General features: G+C 43.7%; 1 pseudogene; it reads left to right on the forward strand.

Annotated features, from left to right (window-relative positions):
• LOC119952241 overlaps positions 1-23,135 on the forward strand; it is an 89,274-nt pseudogene that overhangs the window by 28,939 nt on the left and 37,200 nt on the right.

Here is a 23,135-nt window from a genome sequence, read left to right on the forward strand (position 1 = left end):
TTTCTTCCTTTCCTTTTTTTCATTCTGGGGGTCATTGGCGACTTGAAGCAACTGAAGGGAAGGAAATGAACCCAATCTGTACACAACACATTTTTTGTGTAGTAATATTGAGATAAAGCTGTCTGGCATCCTGCATGAAGGTTTTCAGGTCACTGTGTCCAGGACACAGGACAGGAAGCAGTGATCTTGGATCTGTCAATCAGCCTGAATCAGTACCTTCAGGAGAAATGGGAGGGTGGATATTAGATACAGCAGAGTGAGAATGGAGGGAGAGTGTGTGGAATGGAGATTTACAGACTTTGGGGATAAGAGAGATAAGAATATCCCATTCAGTGGTTAGCACTGTTGCTTCACAGCATCAGGGTCCCAGGTTCGATTCCGGGCTTGTGTCACTGTCTGTGCGGAGTCTGCACGTTCTCCTCGTGTCTGCATGGATTTCCTCCGGGTGCTCTGGTTTCCACCCACAAGACGTGCCTGTTAGGTGAATTGGACATTCTGAATTCTCCCTCTGTGTATCGGAACAGGTGCTGGAGTGTGGCAACTAGGGGCTTTTCACAGTAACCTCATTGCAGTGTTAATGTAAGCCTACTGAGACAATAAAGATTATTATTATTGCAAGCTAGAATTGTGTGTTTGAATTTCTATCCACTACTGACAGTCCTGATTTTTGTAATCTCCTTTTACAGGACATTAGATTGGATGATGAGTCAAGATCTGCCAGAAGCATCACTGCATCAGGACCTGAATATCATCGGCCTTTGAATCAATAAAGAGAAATGTTTGTGCATTCTAAGCATTTCAAAATATTCTAAACATCAGTATAACTGGAAAAACACCAAGAAGCACACCCCCGACATGAGAGTGTCCCAGTGCACTGACTGTAGAATGAGATTTTACCAATTCTACCACCAGAAAAAACAGCATCCCAATCACAGCAGGGAGAGACCGTACACGTGTTCTGTGTGTGCAGGAGGCATTATTTGATTGGCCAACCTGGAGAGACACAATCAGACCCACACCATGGAGAAACCGTGGAAATGTGACTGTGGGAAAAGATTCAGATCCCCCTCTGTGCTGGAAATTCATCAACGCAGTCACACTGGGGAGAGACCGTTCACCTGCTCCAAGTGTGGGAAGGGTTTCACTAATTCATCCAGCTTCCTGAAGCACTTGCAACTTCACACTAGGAGACGGCCGTTCACCTGCTCTGAGTGTGGGAAGGGATTCAGTCATTCATCCAACTTACTGACACACCAACACGTTCACACTGGGGAGAGGCCATTCACCTGTCCTGAGTGTGGTAAAGGATTCATTAATTCATCCGGCTTGCTGACACACCAACGGGTTCACACGAGGGAGCGGCCATTCACCTGTCCTGAGTGTGGGAAGGGATTCAGTCATTCATCCAATTTACTGACACACCGACGGGTTCACACTGGGGAGAGGCCGTTCACCTGCACGGAGTGTGGGAAGGCATTCATTAATTCATCCCACCTGCGGAAGCACCAGCGAGTTCACACTGCGGAGAGGCCATTCATCTGCTCTCAATGTGGGAAGGGATTCAGTCAGTTGTGCAACCTGCAGAGACACCAGCGGGTTCACACCGGTGAGAAGCCTTTTATCTGCTCTGAATGTGACAAGGGATTCACTCAGTCATCCCATCTGCTGACACACCAGCGAATTCACAAGTGATTACAGACCAGAGGGAGCTGGAGAACCCAATGGCTGCCTGCTGAATGCTGTTCCATTCACCCCAACAAGAATCCACCTCCATCCACTAATTAAATCACCTAAAAATACTGATCGAGTGTAGATATAGACACAGAATGAGACAAAGTACGAGATGGAAGAGAGATGAATGGAAAATGCTTCAGGATGAGAGAAATAACAAAGTGAGGATCCGCAGCCCCTCTCCACATGGCAGCAACGGGCCCATCCCAACACCGCATTCAGGTCTGGAGAAGTCTGAGCTGAGACTATCCTGACTGAGGTGAGAAAATTCAGAAAAGACGTTAGTGACACCCTTGGGGCAATGAAAAATTCAGTATCCGAACTGGAACAAGCTGTCAGTGGTTTGGGAAAGAGGGTAGTGGAGCCTGAGAACAGAATTAGTACGGTTAACGATAGTAACATTCACAGATACAGGCTCCTTTCCTATTTACACCGGAGAGACAGGCGGTTAGAGGACAGATGTCAGAACCTCAAATATTTCATGAGACGGAACAACCTGTGAATTTATGGGGTGCCAGAAAACTCAGCAGGTGGGACATTATCCGCTGGGTCGAAAACTTTCTCAAGAACCTGCTTAAACTCCCGATCGATTTCCCACTGCAACTGGAGTGGGCTCACAGATCACTGTAACAAAAGCCGTCAGATGCTAATTCACCCCTGAGATTATTTGTGGTGAAATTTCTCAGCTCCAGATGAAACAGTTAAATTAATTGTGTACTCTAAATTTTTTTTAAAATGCGAAAGGGTGACATAACCCCATTAAGAGAAAAAAGATGCTGTCAGTTAAAACATCTAAGCTGCAAAACTGCATTTTTACAAGAAACTCATTTGTCAGACATAGACACAGTAAGCTGGGCAGATCCTGGGCAAACCAGGTATTCATTTCCTCTCGTGCATCAGGCTAAATTGCCCCTTAATTGGAAAAAAATAATTAGGTCCTCTAAATTTATATTTTAAAAAGCAAGCCCTGGGCCTGGATGGCTACATAAACAAATTTTATAAGACCATTAAAGACAAACTTACACCTTTACTTCAGCAGGCCTATCGTCACTCATTAGAAACTGGATCATTGGCTCCTTCATGGAGAGATGCAATTATAACGGTCATTCATAAGGAGGGGAGAGACCCAACAGAGTGTGCGTCACATCGCCCCATATCATAACTTAATTGTATCCTGAAGGTTCTAACATCAATACTGGCCCATAGAGTAAACAGGATAATAACTGAGGTTATACACCCACTGGCCCATAGAGTAAACAGGATAATAACTGAGGTTATACACCCACTGGCCCATAAACAGGATAATAACTGAGGCTATACACCCACTGGCCCATAAACAGGATAATAACTGAGGTTATACACCCACTGGCCCAGAGTAAACAGGATAATAACCGAGGTTATACACCCACTGGCCCATAGAGTAAACAGGATAATAACTGAGGTTATACACCCACTGGCCCACAGAGTAAACAGGATAATAACTGAGGCTATACACCCACTGGCCCACAGAGTAAACAGGATAATAACTGAGGTTATCCACCCACTGGCCCATAGAGTAAACAGGATAATAACTGAGGTTATACACCCACTGGCCCATAGAGTAAACAGGATAATAACTGAGGTTATCCACCCACTGGCCCATAGAGTAACAGGATAATAACTGAGGTTATACACCCACTGGCCCACAGAGTAAACAGGATAATAACTGAGGCTATACACCCACTGGCCCAAGAGTAAACAGGATAATAACTGAGGTTATACACCCACTGGCCCAAGTAAACAGGATAATAACTGAGGTTATACACCCACTGGCCCATAGAGTAAACAGGATAATAACTGAGGTTATACACCCACTGGCCCAGAGTAAACAGGATAATAACTGAGGTTAGACACCCAGACCAAACTGGATTGATAACGGGTGTTACTCTGGAGACCATCTCCACAGGCTCCTTAACATCATGACTCATGCCCAAGGAATAGAGTTGAGGCCATGATCTTATCTTTAGACCCTGAAAAGACATTTGATCGAATATTATGGGTGGACCTATTTCAGACTTTCCACCAGCCTGGAGTTTGGACTCAACTTTGTGAGATGGGTCCAGATCCTCTATTCAAACCCACGGGCCTCTGTTCGTGTGAACAGTCATATTCCTGAAGTCTTTGGGCTGGAGAGGGGGACAAGACCGGGTTGGCCTCTGTCCCCCTCTTCTGCTCACTTATGTATAGAACCCCGAGCCCAAATGGTGAGAGACAAGACGGACATACAGATGTTCTAGCTGGAGAAGAAAAGCACAAGTTGTCATTCTATGCTGATGACGTCCTGCGATACTTATCAGATCCTGCAACATCCATATTTTCTCTGAGAGTATTTAAAAGGTAGGCTGTGACTCGGGTTATAAAGTTAATGTTAAAAAAATTGAAGCAATGGAAATAGGTGGACAAATCCCAACCATCTTGAGACACAAAGTGCCTTTAAATGGCTCAGTCGGGCACTAAATATCTCAGTATTCTTGTCCCACCAACAATCGATAGAATATATGGAGCAAATTACACTCACATCATTAACCGTATGAAGAGTGATCTAGATGGATGGCTGAGGCAATCCCTCTCTCTGTTAGGGCGGATTGAAGCACGGTAGCACGATACCGATGACAGCACGGTAGCATTGTGGATAGCACAATCGCTTCACAGCTCCAGGGTCCCAGGTTCGATTCCGGCTTGGGTCACTGTCTGTGTGGAGTCTGCACATCCTTCCCGTGTGTGCGTGGGTTTCCTCCGGGTGCTCCGGTTTCCTCCCACAGTCCAAAGATGTGCGGGTTAGGTGGATTGGCCATGATTAATTGCCCTTAGTGTCCAAAAGTGCCCTTAGTGTTGGGTGGGGTTACTGAGTTATGGCGATAGGGTGGAGGTGTTGACCTTGGGTAGGGGGTAGGGTGCTCTTTCCAAGAGCCGGTGCAGACTCGATGGGCCGAATGGCCTCCTTCTGCACTGTAAATTCTATGTAAGTTATTCGGATGAATGTCCTGCCCAGATTGTTGTCCCTGTTCCAGATGTTCCCTGTTCAGATTCCAGTATCTACATTCAATTTGCTACATTGTCTGATCTCCCATTTCTGGGCAGCTGAACTATAATCTGTGACAGCTTGGTTAACAGACAGAGTAGACACACGGTGGCTGAACCTGGAGAAACCTGCGTCACAACTTCCATTAACAGCGCTGCCATTTCTGGGTAACAGCATAAAGGATTGCAGAATGAGTGAATGTCAGATTGATGAACAATATTTGGAAAGAAATTCAGAAATCATTCAATTTACCTGGTTCAATTTCGACTCTGACCACCATTGGTACTATAAAATATTTAATACTCGCTATGCATAATAAGGACTCTGATCATAAGAAATGGTCTGAATATTGCCTCACCTTCACCAGATATTTCAGCAGATATTCCAAAATCTTCTGAGCAGATCAGAGGGGAATTTGGCCTTCCAAATACTAACATTTTTCGCATACGTACAGATACAACATTTTCTTTGCAAACATGAAGGGGGCAATTTCATGGAAATAAACAGAGTCCCATTTTGGGCATGTTTAACAGGATGGTTTCCAGTGCTTGCAGCGGTTAAACTGCAACAGGAGATACCAGTGGAAGACTGGGATCAAACTTGTCCTGAGACCAATCTCGTCACCGACCCAAATATCCGGAGGGAATAGAAATGGAAGCTCATTCCGAGCTACTTCAGAACACCACATATTACTGTAAGAATTGGTTCCTCCTCTACAAGTAGTTACTGGAAAGACTGCAGGAAATCATTACTTCCACACATTCTGATCGTGGCCAAATTTGAGAGAGATTGGGATAAGATATTCCGCCCATTGGCTGAGGTGTTGCACATGGATATCCCACAGATCCCCCTCCAGCTGCTCTGTGAGGTACAATTCCAGAAGGGATGGAAAGAAGAAAACAATACAATCTTTTACAAATATTGCTGTCATGAAGGGTGTTGTCCTCAAATAGCTGAAACCCATTCCCCCAACCTGTGAAACTTGGTGATCCGAAGTCAGAGAGCGATTTGAGATGGACAGAATCCCGCATGCATTCCGCTCCCAGAGCCAAACATTATTTCAAAGGTGGCTGCCAGTAACAGGAATATTATTCACATGAACTAAACCACAGAGAGCACTCCCACCCCCAACCCAACCACACTCATTATATACATTTTATTGGCCTTTTTTAAAACCGTGTTTTCCCATATATTTCCGTGGTCATTTTTCACTGGTGCTCTATGTAAGGAAGCAACTTTTATACGGACCAGTTATCATCATTAAATTCTTGTTTATCTGCTGTATTGACACCTGTCTGTACATGTAACTTGATTCTCCAAACTAAAAGTGTCTTTGTTATATTGTGTCTTTTATATTTCTGTCAACAATGATTGATGTGGACAATTCGAACCATTTTAATCTTTTGTTTCTGTCTGCCGTGAGAAAATAAAAATAAAGAGTTTTTCAAAAAGCACTCCATTGGCTGCAAAGCACTTTGGGACGTCCTGTGGTTGTGGAAGGCGCTATAGAAATGAAAGTTTATAAATTGAAGATTTCTGTTATCTGATCTTGTTATCTGGAACTTAATTGATTTCAGCCACCCCCAACTTACCATTTAATAAATTCACTTTGGGTCAGACAAGACTTTAACCAATTAAGACAAAGGCAGAATTCTCTGGATGGTAAATTTAAAAAGAAGTTTATTAAATGAAAAAGGTTTACTGATCAACTTTAAGGCATTGACTTTTACAACTTCACGTGGGTGATCAGTCTGTAGCAGCGTAACCCTCTCTGGCTCCTTCTTTGTCAGTAATTCTCGTGGAATTCAGCCTCGGGAGTCTGGCTCCTTCTTGGCAGTAATTTCCTTGGAACTCGGCCTCGGGAATCTTCAGTACTTGGCCAACAAGGAAGACCTTCAGAACGTCTACTTTTATCCCCAAAGTGACCATTACCTCACGTCAAAGTTGGGTCTGTTGTAACATGACAATTGGTCAATTTGGTCACTGGATTAATTTAATTGGATCCCCAATTACTGACACCACCTTCTCTCATTATCTCAGACAGGAATACAATAGAACTGTTTCATACTATCCCTTTATCTGATTCTATACAATCCCTTATTCAGACAGTTTTAAATGTTGAGGCTAATCAGAACTTGAAGGTCTCTCTTGCCGGTACATTTATCTTCATTGCACATTCTTTTTTAAAATAAATTTAGAGTATCCAATTCTTTTTTCCAATTAAGGGACAATTTAGCGTGGCTAATCCACCTACCCTGCACATATTTTGGGTTGTGCAGTGAGACCCATGCAGACAGTGACCCGGAGCGGGGATCGAACCCGGGTCCTCTGCATCATGAGGCTGTAGTGCTTACCACTGCACCACAATGCCACTCACTTCATTGCACATTCTTTACATACACAGCAATTAAGGTTTTATATGTTTACAGCAAATAAAATGTTGTCTTTTACTATAATTACTGATTCATTAATTGTAGTTCAATTAAGGCTCAGTACTTATTCAATCATCTGTTACTGACAGGTAGCTAATTAGTACAGTAATCTTTAATTAATACATTTGGTTACTACAAGATCCACTGATTCAAAAAGACAAGTCTGGAAGACAATAGCTTTCTTTCTTACTCATCATGATCGGATTGAATTATCAGCTTTATACTTGATTCCAGATTGGTCAAAACATGTGTAGTTGATCAAAATAATAAAATAAATTCTTAGTTTAAACAATTTATGTTGCTCTGCAGCTTATTCAAGCATTTAGGTTGATACAGTGTTACTTTTTAAATAAAGTTCCTGTCACATATTAGAGTTTAAAATGGCTTCCTTGACCTTGTTATTTATAATGTTCAGAGTCAGCATGGGCACAAGGGGTGGATTGGTCTCCTTCTGTGTTTTCTGAGCCTCATTTGCACTAAAAGAAGAGTGGTAAATACCAGGAATCCACTTCCTACGAGTGGATTCGAAGCAGAGACATTGGAATGTTTCCCAAAGGAAGTTGAAGGGGCACCTGAGGGACATAAATGAAAAGGGATAGGTCTATAGAGAAATTTCATCTACTCCAGTCTCTCCAATTAACTGATGCCCCTCATCCCAGGTGCCATTTTCGTAAATATCCTCTGCACCCTCTCTGAGAGAACTTCACATCTTTCCTAAAGTGTGGAGTCCCAAAATAAGGTGCCATTTCTGAGGGATAGAATTGTTCAATACGTTAAACCTGTTTAGAACCAGGGTTAGATGACACAGGCAGTACTGTAAACATTTGTGATCGCCATTTAGAAAAAGGAAATAGAAGCCTTGGAGAAGGTGCAACAAAGATTCACAAAAATACTACAATCAGATGAAATGGGGCAGCAGTCGGCTATTCGAGGGGCCGGGTGGCTGACTGCTGCTCTAATTCGTACCTTATCACATCCTTTATAATAGATTGTAGCATTTTCCCTCCTACTGATGTCAGGCTAATGGGTCTGTGGTTCCTCATTTTCTCTCTCTCTCCTCAAAGAGTGGGGTTACATTTACCACCTTCCAATCTGCAGGAACCATTCCAGAATCTAGAGAATTGTGAAAGGTGATCACCAATGTATCCACTATCTCTGCAGCCAGCTCTTTCAACACTCTGGGATGTAGAGCATCAGCTTTTGGGGATTTATTAACTTTCAATCACATTAATTTCTCCAATACTATTTTTTCACCAATTCTAACCTCTTTCAGTCCCTCGTGCTCACTAATCCCTTCGTTCTCTAGTGTTTGTGGGCAATTAATGTGTCTTCCTCCATGAAGACAGACACATTGTTTAGTTTATCTGCTATTTCATTATTCCTCATTATAAACTCTCCTGTCTCTGCCTGGAATGGACCCACATTGGTCTTTGCTGATCTTTTCCTTTTCACGTTCCTGTAGGAGCTTTTCCAGTCGGTCTTTATGTTTCTCACCAGTTTTCTTTCATATTCTATTTTCTCTATATCAGTCCTCCTTTGCTGAATTTGCCTTTATCTTGGTCCTACTTTGCTGAATTCTAAACTAGTTCCGAAACCTCAGGCTTTTTTAAAAGTTAGAGTACCCAATTCATCTTTCCAATTAAGGGGCAATGTAGCTTGGCCAATCCACCTGCCCTGCACATCTTTGGGTTGTGGGGGTGAAACCCACAAAAACACGGGGAGAATGTGCAAACTCCACACGTACAGTGGCCCAGAGCCGGGATCGTACCTGGGACCACGGTGCCGTGAGGCAGCAGTGCTAACCACTGCGCCACCGTGCTGCCCCTGAAACCTCAGGCTTGCAGCTATTTTGTCCACTTTATGGGTCCCTTCCTTTGATCAAAAGGAATCTTTAACTTTCTTGTAGCCATGCCTGCATCACTTTTCCTGTTTGGTTTTTGTTTTTGAAAGGAAGCTATATTTGATGTAAGTATTTGAATTTAAAGTCGCTAAAATTCCCAAAAGGTCATAGGCTGCTCTCCCCTTTGAGAGAGAGAGAGAGAGAGAGAGAGAGAGAGAGCTGACTGGCGGTGATTTAAACTGAGGGTCACCACACCTCAGTTGAGGGGCAATGTTGACAAGACTGAGCCTTCATGGATAACCGAAGCCACTAGGGCGGTTGAAGCCACGCTGTTGGCGTTGTGCGGTATCACGAAGCGGCCGGCCAGCTAGCTGTGTTAACTGACCCCTTGGTAAATATGTAATAATTCCTTAAATATTAGCTACTGCCTATCTCCGAACATACCATTTAATGCAGTTTCTCAGTCCACTTCAGACAACGTGCCTCTCATACCGATAGTATCCTTCTGTGAGAAACACCCAGAGAAATTAGACAAAAGAACCAGGTAAGCACCATAGACATCTTCATGGCAACATGGCATGCTTTGGGGGTTTCCAAACAGAAATAATTATCTTCGAACTTCCACACCCCCTTTCATTCTGTGATCCATGTGCAATTCGAAGCAAAAATCGCAACAAGGCCCAAAAAGTATCAGCCCACTGGAGGAAAATTAGTCAGACCGGTCAGTCCAGCAGAAAGCAAAGTTCCGAACATTCCCAACTGTCAGATGAACGAAATGCAGTCCTGGATGTAAATGAGAGCAGAAACAAAATCAGCAGAATCCAATCCCGATAATCACTTGTGAATTTGTTGGTGTCTCCGCAGGTGTGATGAATCACAAAATCCCTTCCCACACTGAGAGCAGATGAATGGCCTCTCCCCAGTGTGAATTCGCTGGTGTATCTGCAGGCTGGATAATTGAGTAAATCCCTTCACACACTGAGAGCAGGTGAATGGCTTCTCCCCAGTGTGAACTCGCTGGTGTGTCCGCAGGCTGGATAACTGAGTAAATCCCTTCCCACACTGAGAGCAGGTGAACGGCTTCTCCCCAGTGTGAACTCGCTGGTGTCTCTGCAGAGTGGTAGAATCACTGAATCCCTTCCCACACTGAGAGCAGGTGAACGGCTTTTCCCCAGTGTGAAATCGCTGATGTCTGTGCAGGTGGGATTGCAGAATGAATCCCATCCCACATTGGAAGCAGATGAATGGCCTCTCCCCGGTGTGACTGCGTCGATGAGCTTCCAGCTCTGATGGTGCTTTGTATCGCTTCTCACAATCCCCACATTTCCACGGTTTCTCCATGGTGCGCTTGCCCTCGTGTCTCTCCAGGTTGGACAAGCAGTTGAAGCCTTTACCACTCACATGTGGATGATTTCACCCGGCAGTGAATGGTACGATGACTATTCAGGCTGTGAAACCAGTTAAAGCTCTTTCCACAGTCAGTGCACTGGAACACTCTCACTCAGGTGCCTGTGTGTCTCAGTGCTTTCCAGTCACACTGATGTTTCAAATAGTTTGAAGCAGACAAACATTTCTCCTTCCAGATTATAAGGCTGTTGATAGTCACAAACCTAATAATCGAGTGACTGTGAGATCTGGACTTTTGGTTTGAGATGTCTGTCTGTAATTCCTCCTCTTCTAATATCCTGTAAGTAGAATTCACAACAGACATCACATTTAGTGCAGGGCAGAAATTCAGAACAGACAATTTTAGTTTCTATGGAACGTTTTTTCCTCTCTCATTCCCCAAAAGCTGTAAATCTCCATCCCACAGACTCTCTCTCCATTCTTACTCTGCTGTATCTAATATTCACCTTCCCAATTCTCCTGAAGGTGCTGATTCAGGCTGATCAACAGATCCACTTCATCTCTCGGACTGGGAGGTTCATAAGAAATAGGAGCTGCAATCGGCCATTCATCCCTTCGGACCAGCTCAGTCATTCAATAAGATCATTGGCCGATCTACATAAGCATAATTTTCCCACACTCTGCCCCATATCCCTTGATATATTTAATATCTAGAAATCTATCAATCTCTATCTTGCAAATCCTTATTGACTGAGGCTCCACACTCTTCTGGGGTAGAGAATTCTTCATTTCCCTGCCTGTTCCCCAAAACCCTCGACTTCCTTGTCAATCAGAAATTGGTAGATCATCCGCTGATCCCAGTGGAAGAGAAATCCAGAGACTAACAACCTTCCGAGGAAAGAGATGATTGGAAATATATAATGTAGCTACAGTAATATATATGTATTTTTAAAAAGTTAAATTCAGAGTACCCGATTTTTTTTTTTCCAATCAAGGGGCAATTTAGCATGGCCAATTCACCTATCCTGCAAATCTTTCTGGATTTATGGGGGTGAGACCCACGCAGACACGGGAGAATGTGCAAACTCCACACGGACCGCGACCCAGGGCTGGGACCGAACCCGGGTCCCCAATGCTGTAAGGCAGCAGTGCTAACCACTGCACCGCCATGCTGCCCTCTACAGTACAATATTACACAACTAGAAATAATATTAGATGTACTTTATTACAGAACCATCAATATATCTAATCTGTATTATATAACACTAGACATATATCTGTTCGTATTAATTTACTGACCTTTAAATGTCAGCCATCTCCTGGGGAAACCAGCCCTTCAATTGTGATTATGAGGAAAAAGATCATCCTTTTAGCCAGACAAATAAATGTGTCAAGTTGAGTGAGAAAAGGATGTCAATGTCTTTAAGAGAGAGAGAGAGACCTGGGCCAACCTTTGCAGAGTCTGCACCCTCCCTGGATTCACTTCCTTTCCCTTCAGTTGCTGCAAGTGACCAAGTGAAGGTGAGAATGAGAAAAGAAATGGAAAGGGGGAGAAAAGAAAGTGTTTTACTCACAGATGTTGGAGACAGGAGACAGTTTCCGTCTGTGAAGCTCAATTTTCATTCATACAAATCCGGCGCACTGATTGGCTGGAGGACCAGAGTCCTTCCGGTCTGCCAATTATTCCCATTGGCTAACACCTCAGCAGGAAGGTCAGGTTGTTGACTCTTTCCTGTACATGCGCAGCTTCCCTTCTCGCTTGGACATGCGCAGTCTCGGGCCGCCTACCCACGCGGTGGCTAGAGCAGTTTCTCCAGTCCGGGGAATTGTGGGAGCTGCGGCCGCCATTACTCATCTGGAGCCCAGTCTCCAAACTCCTGGGACTGGGATGAAAAGTGGGGATACGGGAGGGAGCATTGAACGAACCCTGACACAAAGTCACTGGATTTGACTGTGACGTCTCCCTTTGTAGAACAGTTTGTTAACTTCAGATCTAAAGATTTAGACACCTGGGTGACATATTGGGGAGGGCAATAGGTGAGAGTGAAACTGAACCCGAGAGTCAGCACCATCAGGAGAGGAGAATTAGGGGAAAAGCAGGAGGAGGATTGTGGGATGAAGTAGTGTTACAACCAGTAGGGAGGAGGTAGAGATTGGGGACACAGATTTATTGTTTGAGACAAAGAATGATTCTGCTATTGTTGCTGTACCAAACATTATTCACGCTGAAGGTTGTGGCTTATATTTGCTGATGTTAGAAACCCCTGTAACTGAGATGGGGTTGAAAATTCTGGATTTAGGTCAAATGAACCCAAATTTGAATTGCACAACGTGTCATGTCCTTCCTGCAGTTCAGTTGGGTCTGCTAATTGCTGTGTGATCAGTGTCTTTTTAAGAACTGCTGTTTGTGATCTCTCCAGATTCATTCAGGGACTCTCAGCTGAAATTATTTTACAATAAAACACTTCACGTTCAGCATCACACCCAAACAAATCCATTGGTGTGAAATCAACAATTCCAAGTCTGAAATGTTCCACTGTTAGAAATGACACAGAATTGGCATCCAATGAACATGCCATCAGGTCCATCATGTCTGTGATGGTTTTGATGCTCCACATATGTTTCCTCCCAGTCTTCTTCACCTTCACTGTCAGTCAGGGCTCAGTGGATAACCCTCCTGCCTCTGAGTTCCAAAGGTTCTGGGTTCATTTCTCAATCAGGACTGGAGAACAAAACCCACGGCTGCCCTCTAGTACAGTGCTGATGGAATGCTGCTCTTTTGCAGGTGCCATCTTCCAAATGATGTGTAAAACTGTGGTCCCATTTTCCTCCTTTGGTGAATATAAAATATCCCACATCATTCTTTTTGAAGAAGAGCAGGGAAGTTAACCTCGGTGTCCTGGTCAATATATATCCCTCAATCAACATCACTAAAACAGATCATTATTATCCTCTTGCTGTTTGTGGGATTTTGTTAACTGTCAATAGGTTGTAGGAAGATTACACACAGATACAGACAGGTTAAGTGAGTTGGCAACAATTTGCAGATGGAATATAATGTGGGGAAATTTGACTATGTTCACTTTGGCAAGAAGAATAGAGAAACACAATTCTATTTAAATGGAGAGAGATTTCAATACTCAGTATTACAGAGGGATCTGGGTGTCCTGGTGCAGGAATCACAAAATGTTAATATGAAGGGACATTAAGTGATTAGGAAAACAGAAACATTAGTGTTTCCCACAAGGGGAATGAAAGTTACAGCTGTGCAGGGCCTTGTTGAGACCACATCTGGAATATTGTGCACTATTTCTTCACTTTGTTTGAAACACAAAAATTGAATTGTGTCAGCAGCAGTTCAGAGAAGGTTCACTCGATTCATTCTCAGGATGAAGTCCTTCTCTTATGCAGAAAGGTGGAACATGTTAGGACCTTAGCCACTGGAGTTCAGAGGAAGGAGAGGTAATATTATAGAAACATTTACAATCCTGAGGTGATTTAATAGGGTGGAAATTAGGCGGATGTTTCCAAATATGAGAGAGACTAGAACCAGGGAACACAGTTTATCAATATGAGGTCCACCATTCAGATGGAGATTGAGGAGAATATGTTTCTCACAGAGGGTGTTAAGTCTGTGAAATGTTCTTCATCGGAGTGCAGTGGGGCTGGATCATTAAATATATTCAAGGCAGAGTTAGACAGATTATTGACAAAGGAGACAAGGGTTATGGGGGTGAGACAGGAAAGTGGAGTTGAGATCTCAGCCAGATTAGTGATGATCTTATAGAATTGGGCAGCAGGTTTAAAGAGCTGAATGGCATACCCCTGTTCCTATGTTCCTATCTTGTTTTGTCTAAATGTGCTGCCACGTTTCCTACACAACAGTGACTACACTTCAGAAAGTACATAATTGGCTGGAAAGTGCATCGAGAAATCCAGTGGCCCTGAAAGCTGTTATCCAAATCTAAAGCTACGTTAGAGTATCTGACACTTAAAGGGAGATGCTATTGAAGATATTTCATCACCGAGCTTATGTACAGTACAAAATATTAATTACACAAATGTGTCAATGAGGTGAAGTCCAACAGCCAATTATGATAAAGTGGCTGACTCCAACTATTCTCCATGGAATCACCACTCTTTTTAGTGACTACAATGTACTGACATCACCAAACCTAAACACGTAGAGCTTCCATACTCATCGATTCCCAAACAGACTGAATGTGCCCTACACCCACAGTGGGGAGTCACAGGAACAGGGTACAGAGGAGCCAAAGAGAAACCATTTGGGGAGCCAAAGAGAAATCATTTGAGGAGCCAAAGAGAAACCATTTGGGTCCAGGACATTGTAAATATCCTTTTACTCTGGCTGTCTTTGAGCCTCAACTCATTTTCTGTTCTTTATAACCATGTTCAGTTTCATTAATAAACTTTTATCAGGAAAAATCTTTGATTTTTGTTGACTTTTCTTGATTAGACTGATGCACATTAAGGATAGCGGGTAAGAGAGGTTGACAGGCTCTTTAACAGAAAGTGAGTCCCTCTAAGGCAGTGTTTTTCAAACGTTTTTACCCAGTACCCATTTTTGCCAACCGGTTGATCTTCGTGACCCACATCGGCTGAACTTTACGACCGATGTCGGCCGATCTTTGCGAGCCACGTCGGCTGACCTATGTGACTCTCAGTGGCCGACCTTCGCGACCCACCATTTTCACTGACCTTTAATGTGACAGGTGAGCCTGCTTGGTCCTCATGATCTCACTTGCTTTGTTATTCAATGTTGCATTCCTGATAATGACATCAGCTGATTATTTAAGATATCACTGCATCCGTTGAAAAAATTGAAGACATTTATCCTCAAACTCGCCATGTTTCGTCATCAAATGTCTTTGAAGTTTAGAGGGTTTTAAACTTTCATTTCCCAGTGCTTCCCTGCATATAACACACTTTGAATCCTGATTTGCAGTGGGACAATAAATAACACATACATCAAGTAATCATCTTTATGCTGCTTTGTTCCTGTTCGCAACTTCTTCTTCATGGATTGTTCACCAGAGGCCCTGGAGCTCAAAATGTAGGAATCACTCTCGTGCGCCCAGAGTACGTGATGTCAGTGTGGCCTGCTGTCTGCCACCATGCGAGACAGAAGACTCCAGCAATTTAAAAAAAATTCTGCTCCTGGGTCAGCGCACTGACATCAGGAGGCCGCGTTCTACCCCGCTGGGCTCCGGGCCTGCACGCTGCTGAGGGGGCACCTACGCGGGGAACAGCCGGCATTCTAAAAGCCGGTTGCACCGTTGAGCACCAATTCCCGTGATCCGGAATGCCACGGCATGACCCTCCCGATACCCACCCAGGACCCACCCACAGGTCGTGCCGCTGGATTTGAAAATGACTGCTCCAAGGTAATTGGCAAAGGAGCCAGTCGGGTAGATGAGGTTTAATTTTTTGACACAGCGAGCTGTTCTGATCTGCCTGAAAGCTGATTCAGTAGTATCTTTCCAAAGGGTAAACACGTGAAAGGTAAGAATTTGCAGGGCTGTGGGGAAAAGAGCAGAGCAGTTGGATGAATCAGTGAGTCCTTCCAAAGAGATAGCAGGGGCATGATGGGCCAAATAGTCTCATCCCGCACCCTGTGAATCTGAGCCTCCTGCTTTTGTGCAGGTTAAAAGGGACAGATTTCATTGCAACCTCTTCCCTGTTTATGTATTTAAAGAGACGGGTTTCTCTTTCGCTCTGAGTGACCGATATAACAATTGGTTGGAACCCATTTCCCAGTCAGTCCTCCAGCACCTTCCTGTCTCTCTATTAGTGGAATGCCCATGGCAGTTTCCCAACTGGGGCACAGGCCCCGTTATTCTCAGCTAAATTCAGCCCCCAGCTCTGTCTCCTGGCTGTCATTGACACGAGCAATAGAGACGGGAAGCCAAAACTTGTGGCTCTAAACATACACTTCAACATTTGTCAACCAAATCCATGTTATTTATGCTGAGGTTTCTATTATTGCCGTTCCACCCCTTTTTATGTTACATTGATGTACTTTAGGGAAAGTGGGTGAGAGGGGAGACAAAGGGTGGGAGTTTTAACGGGTAACTTTCCCTTTCGAATTTTGCATTGTCGATCGTGTCAGCCGTGACTCAGTGGGCAGCTCTCTCACCTCTGAGTCAGAAGATTGTGGATTCAAATCCCAGTCCAGGGACACGAGGACAAGAATCACATCCAACATTCCTGGTCCCAGCACTGAGGGAGTCTGCACTGTCAGAACAGCTTTCTTTCAAATAAGATGTTAAACTGAGGCCCTGTCTTCTCCTCACAAAGAACAAAGAAAATTACAGCACAGGAACAGGCCCTTCGGCCCTCCCAGCCTGCGCCGATCCAGATCGTTTATCTAAATCTGTCTCCTATTTTCCAAGGTCTACTTCCCTCTGTTCCCGCCCATTCATATACCTGTCTAGATGCTTCTTAAATGATGCTATCGTGCCCGCCTCTACCACCTCCGCTGGTAAAGCGTTCCAGGCACCCACCACCCTCTGCGTAAAAAACTTTCCACGCACATCTCCCTTAAACTTTCCCCCTCTCACTTTGAAATCGTGACCCCTTGTAACTGACACCCCCACTCTTGGGAAAAGCTTGTTGCTATCCACCCTGTCCATACCTTTCATAATTTTGTGGACCTCAATCAGGTCCCCCCTCAACCTCCGTCTTTCCAACGAAAACAATCCTAATCTACTCAACCTTTCTTCATAGCTAGCACCTTCCATACCAGGCAACATCCTGGTGAACCTCCTCTGCACCCTCTCCAAGGTATCCACATCCTTCTGGTAATGTGGCGACCATTTACACCAGGTGGGTGTAAAAGTTCCCACAGCCACTATTTTGAAGAAGAGCAGAGGTCTTGGTCAATATTTACCCCTCAATCAACATCACTAAAAACAGATCATCTGCTCATTATCACATTGCTGTGTTTGGGATCTTGCTGTGTGTAAATTGGTTACTGCATTTCCGACATTCAACAGTGACTACACTTCAAAAGGTACTTCATTGGCTGTAAAGCACTTTGCGACGCCCTGTGGTTGTGAAAGGCGCTATAGAAATGCAAGTTTTTAAATTGAAGATTTCTGTTATCTGATCTTGTTCTCTCGAACTTAATTGATTTCAGCCGCGTCCAACTTATCATTTCATAAATTCACTTTGGTTCAGACAAGGCAATTGAGACAAAGATAGAATTCTCTCAAAAGTTAATTCAAAGAAACTTTAAGACATTGACTTGGGTGATTAGTCTGTTGAAGCGTAACCCTCTCTGTAATATCCCAACAATTCAGGAAAGTCAGGGGGCAGAGTTGAATATGGTTGCCATCACAAAGGAGAAGGTGCTAGAGAAACTAAAAGGTCTGAAAATTGATAAATCTCCGGGCCCAGATGGGCTACATCCTAGAGTTCTAAAGGAGATAGCTGAAGAAATAGTGGAGGCGTTAGTTATGATCTTTCAAAAGTCACTGGAATCAGGGAAAGTCCCAGAGGATTGGAAAATCGCTGTTGTAACCCCCCTGTTCAAGAAGGGAACAAGAAAAAAGATGGAAAATTATAGGCCAATTAGCCTAACCTCGGTTGTTGGCAAAATTCTAGAATCCATCGTTAAGGATGAGATTTCTAAATTCTTGGAAGTGCAGGGTCGGATTAGGACAAGTCAGCATGGATTTAGTAAGGGGAGGTCGTGCCTGACAAACCTGTTAGAGTTCTTTGAAGAGATAACAAATAGGTTAGACCAAGGAGAGCCAATGGATGTTATCTATCTTGACTTCCAAAAGGCCTTTGACAAGGTGCCTCACGGGAGACTGCTGAGTAAAATAAGGGCCCATGGTATTCGAGGCAAGGTACTAACATGGATTGACGATTGGCTGTCAGACAGAAGGCAGAGAGTTGGGATAAAAGGTTCTTTTTCGGAATGGCAACCGGTGGCAAGTGGTGTCCCGCAGGGTTCAGTGTTGGGGCCACAGCTGTTCTCTTTATATATTAACGATCTAGATGACGGGACTGGGGGCATTCTGGCCAAGTTTGCCGATGATACAAAGATAGGTGGAGGGGCAGGTAGTATTGAGGAGGTGGGGAGGCTGCAGAAAGATTTAGACAGTTTAGGAGAATGGTCCAAGAAGTGGCTGATGAAATTCAACGTGGGCAAGTGCGAGGTCTTGCACTTTGGAAAAAAGAATAGAGGCATGGACTATTTTCTAAACGGTGACAAAATTCATAATGCTAAAGTGCAAAGGGACTTGGGAGTCCTAGTCCAGGATTCTCTAAAGGTAAACTTGCAGGTTGAGTCCGTAATTAAAAAAGCAAATGTAATGTTGTCATTTATCTCAAGAGGCTTGGAATATAAAAGCAGGGATGTACTTCTGAGGCTTTATAAAGCACTAGTTAGGCCCCATTTAGAATACTGTGAGCAATTTTGGGCCCCATACCTCAGGAAGGACATACTGGCACTGGAGCGGGTCCAGCGAAGATTCACACGGATGATCCCAGGAATGGTAGGCCTAACATACGATGAACGTCTGAGGATCGTGGGATTATATTCGTTGGAGTTTAGGAGGTTGAGGGGAGATCTAATAGAAACGTACAAGATAATGAATGGCTTGGATAGGATGGACGTAGGGAAGTTGTTTCCATTAGCAGGGGAGACTAGGACGCGGGGGCACAGCCTTAGAATAAAAGGGAGTCACTTTAGAACAGAGATGAGGAGAAATTTCTTCAGCCAGAGAGTGGTAGGTCTGTGGAATTCATTGCCACAGAGGGCGGTGGAGGCCGGGACATTGAGTGTCTTTAAGACAGAAATTGATAAATCCTTGATTTCTCGAGGAATTAAGGGCTATGGGGAGAGAGCGGGTAAATGGAGTTGAAATCAACCATGATTGAATGGTGGAGTGGACTCGATGGGCCGAATGGCCTTACTTCCACTCCTATGTCTTATGGTCTTATGGTCTTATGGCTCCTTCTTTGACAGTAATTCTTGTGGAATTCAGCCTCGGGAGTCTGGCTCCTTCTTTGACAGTAATTTCCTTGGAACTCGGCCTCGGGAATCTTCAGTACTTGACCAGCAAGGAAGACCTTCAGAACCTCTACTTTTATCCCCAAAGTAACCATTACCTCACGTCAGAGTTGGGCCTGTTGTAACATGGCCATTGGTCAATTTGGTCACTGGATTAATTTAGTTACTGACACCACCTTCTCTCATTGTCTCAGACAGGAATACAATCGAACTGTTTCATACTATCCCTTTATCTGATTCTATACAATCCCTTATTCAGTTTAAAATGTTGAGGCTAATCAGAGCTTGAAGGTCTCTCTTGCCAGTACATTTATCCTCATTGCACATTCTTTACAGACACAGCAATTAAGCTTTTACATTTTTATAGCAAATAAAACTTAGTCTCTTACTATAACTACTGATTCATTATTGATTATTTAATTGTCACTCAATTAAGGCTCATTACTTAATCAGTCATCTGTTACTGACTGGCAGCTAATTAATACAGTAATCTTTAATTAATACATTTGGTTAATACAATATCCACTGGTTGAAACAGACTGTTTTATTGAAGACAATCACTTTCTTTCTTACTAACTTTGATTGGATTGAACAATGAGTCTTAGACTTGAGCCAGACTTTGGCTGGATGTGAGACCCTGTAGCTTCACAAAATTCTGGAACAATTTGTTATTTAAACAATTTCGACTCATTCAGCAGTTTTGAGAAACAGTTTGGTTTATACAGAATACATTTTTAAAATAAAGGTCCAGTCAGGTTTCAGAGTTTAACTTGGCTTCCTTGGCCTTGTTACTTATAACAGTGAAGATGACGAGTGATTGATTTAAAAAAATTAATATTATTAATGAGGCAGACCCAGAATTTCCGACATTACAACAGTGACTACACTTCAAAAGTACTTCAAATGGTGTAAAAAGCTTTAGGAGATTGTGTGGTCATGAAAGGTGTTATAGAAATAAATAAAGCATCCCTTGAGTGCAGAAGGAGGCCATTCAGCCCATCGAGTCGGCACGAACCCTTCAAAAGAGCACTCTACCCATATCCACTCACCCACAACCCCATAACCTAACCTGCACATCCCTGGACACTGGGGGGGCAATTTATCAGGGCTAATCCACCTAACCCATACATCTTAGGACAGTGGGAGGAAACCAGGGCACTCAGTGGAAACCCACAAAGACACAGTGAGAACGTACAAACCACACACAGACAGTGACCAAGGCCAGAATTGAACATGGGTCCCTGGTGCTGTGAGGCAACAGTGCTAACCGAACAGGCGCTGGAATGTGGCGACTAGGGGCTTTTCACAGTAACTTCATTGAAGCCTACTCGTGACAATAAGCTATTTTCATTTCATTTCATTTTAACTACTATGCCATTGTGCCACTGTAACAAATGTAATTTATTTTTAGAACTAGTTTCCAAACTTGGTTATATCACACTTGGTCCACTCACCAAGATCACTCATAAAGACTGAGACTTGATTTTATGTAACAACCATGTCTTTCACTGCATTTCAAATACCCTGTGAAAATCCAAACACAGGATCTCATTGAAGTATTTGGTTTAAAACAGAATGACTTGTTGTGATTTGGGATTCACTGCCTGACAATGGTACAGGAAGTAAATTCTACTGTAACTTTCAAAAGGGAACTGGACAGATTCTGCAGGAAAATAAACTTGCAGGGTGATGGGACCAATTAGATTGTTCATTCAAAGAGCTAGCATGGTGGGATTAATGGCCTCCTTCTTTGCCCTTTGATTCTCATTTACATTTGAAGAAAATCTTAGACTTGAACCAGAGTTTGGCAGTATTTGGGAAATACCCGAAATCCACTTCCTACCGGGGGGTAGAAGCGGAGATGATGGAATGTTTTCCAAAGGATATTGGATGGGCTTTTGAGGGAAATAAACCAACAGGGAATACGGGAATGGAACAGGGCAATCCTTTGATCAATAGAAATCTGCAAGTTGTGAATCTTTGGAATTCTCTACACCAGAGGGCTGTGGGAGCTCAGTCATGGAGTGTGTTTAAAGCAGAAACTGACAAATTTCTAAATACCAATAACACAAAGGGATATAGGGATAGTGTGGGGAAAAAGGCATTGAAGTGGATGATCAGCCATGATTGCATTGAATGGTGGAGCAGGCCTGACGGGCTGAATGGCCAACGCCTTGTTGCACGTTTTACTATGGGCGTAAAACGCGTTTATTGGAGTGTATTAACACGCCTCCGAGTTCGACGTGTGCTTAACACTACTAGGCTCTGTTGTATGTAATTATTTAGCTCTGGAGTCGCCAGTTGCCGTATAGACAACGTCACAAGTATTCCAAGGTCAAGTTCAAAGTAATAAAGACGATACACCGATTAGTAAGGTTCAAACGATCAATATTTATTATACAGTTATAATAAATATTCATACACACACTAAGAGACTAAGCTATAACTAAACTTAAGTGAACAGAATACTTATCTAACAGGAACAGGCAAGGTCAGAGAACGAGGCCTTCGTCCTGGTCTTGTACTGCAGCCTTCAGCAAGCGTTCTGGTACTTTGGGGTCTAGTGGGCTTGGATCGCGTAGCGAGCGTTGAACTTACGGTTTCGGCGGCTGGTGCTCAACGGCTGGAGTCAGGATGCAAGATGTCTATCAGGGCCGGAGCACGGGTTTAACAGACCGGGCTCTGTGGGGAATTTGCCTCTATACCCCTCTCTAATGTCCTTGCCCCCTTCTAGGCGGGCTCTACCTTTCGGTACCGATTGGAGCGTTTCCAAACGGTTACCTTCGAAATCCTCCAATGCGGGGGCTTCCCTCGATGTTGGGGGGTGGTTTCGATATTCGTTACTCTGGTGCCATCCTGCCTGCACAACCAATTAAGTGTTACATTGAGATGGAAATGTTGCCATTGTTTGTGCCTGGATCTGGGCTGCCTCATCAGAATGTTAAGCGCTTTGCCATTAACACCTTTGGCTTGGAGATCTTGCACCTGGCCAGAAAACTGGTTTGCTGCTTGCAAAATGCTAATTAGTTGAGAGCAGGCTGTCTGTTCTCACTAAACAGGCTTTTCCTTCTGTCTTCCATTTTACTTTGGCTCAGTGTCCATTTGCGTGGCCAGCATGGCTACATTCCCTCCTTGTGATCCTCACAATCATACTATTGTGAAGGATCACCTATGTACGTTGCCTTCCTTGTGTTCTGACCTCTTGCCAGTTCCTGTTCTACTCTATCTTAAACTATGGGAAGAAGAAAAAATTTTAACTAACATCTCTACTTGGCCCTATGTCAAAGGGACATGCATTACTACAACTGGGAACCTCTACCTATCACTATTAACCTTAACTTAACATTTCATCACTCTAAAACCTTAATCATTCACACCACAACATCACACTTCCCAACTCGGCAGTCGAGTATGGAACAATATAATACATGGCTGAACTTTTTATTTACAGAGTGTTGTAATCAGTGAGGGGTTGAGGGGTTTGGTGGAATCCGAAGATGGGGGATTGAACTCTATAGATGGGTGAGGTGCTGGAACGAGAGGCTCTCCTCTTCCATTTCCTCAACCTGAGGGTCTGTACTAGTATGATGAGGATCGCGATCACCAACAGTGATTCGATTATATAGGACATGGAGTACCACGTCATGAATTTAGTGCACCAGGTCTGAACCTTGCTGATCA

Source organism: Scyliorhinus canicula, chromosome 17, assembly GCF_902713615.1.
Source record: "Scyliorhinus canicula chromosome 17, sScyCan1.1, whole genome shotgun sequence".
NCBI classification, from domain to species: Eukaryota; Metazoa; Chordata; class Chondrichthyes; order Carcharhiniformes; family Scyliorhinidae; genus Scyliorhinus; species Scyliorhinus canicula.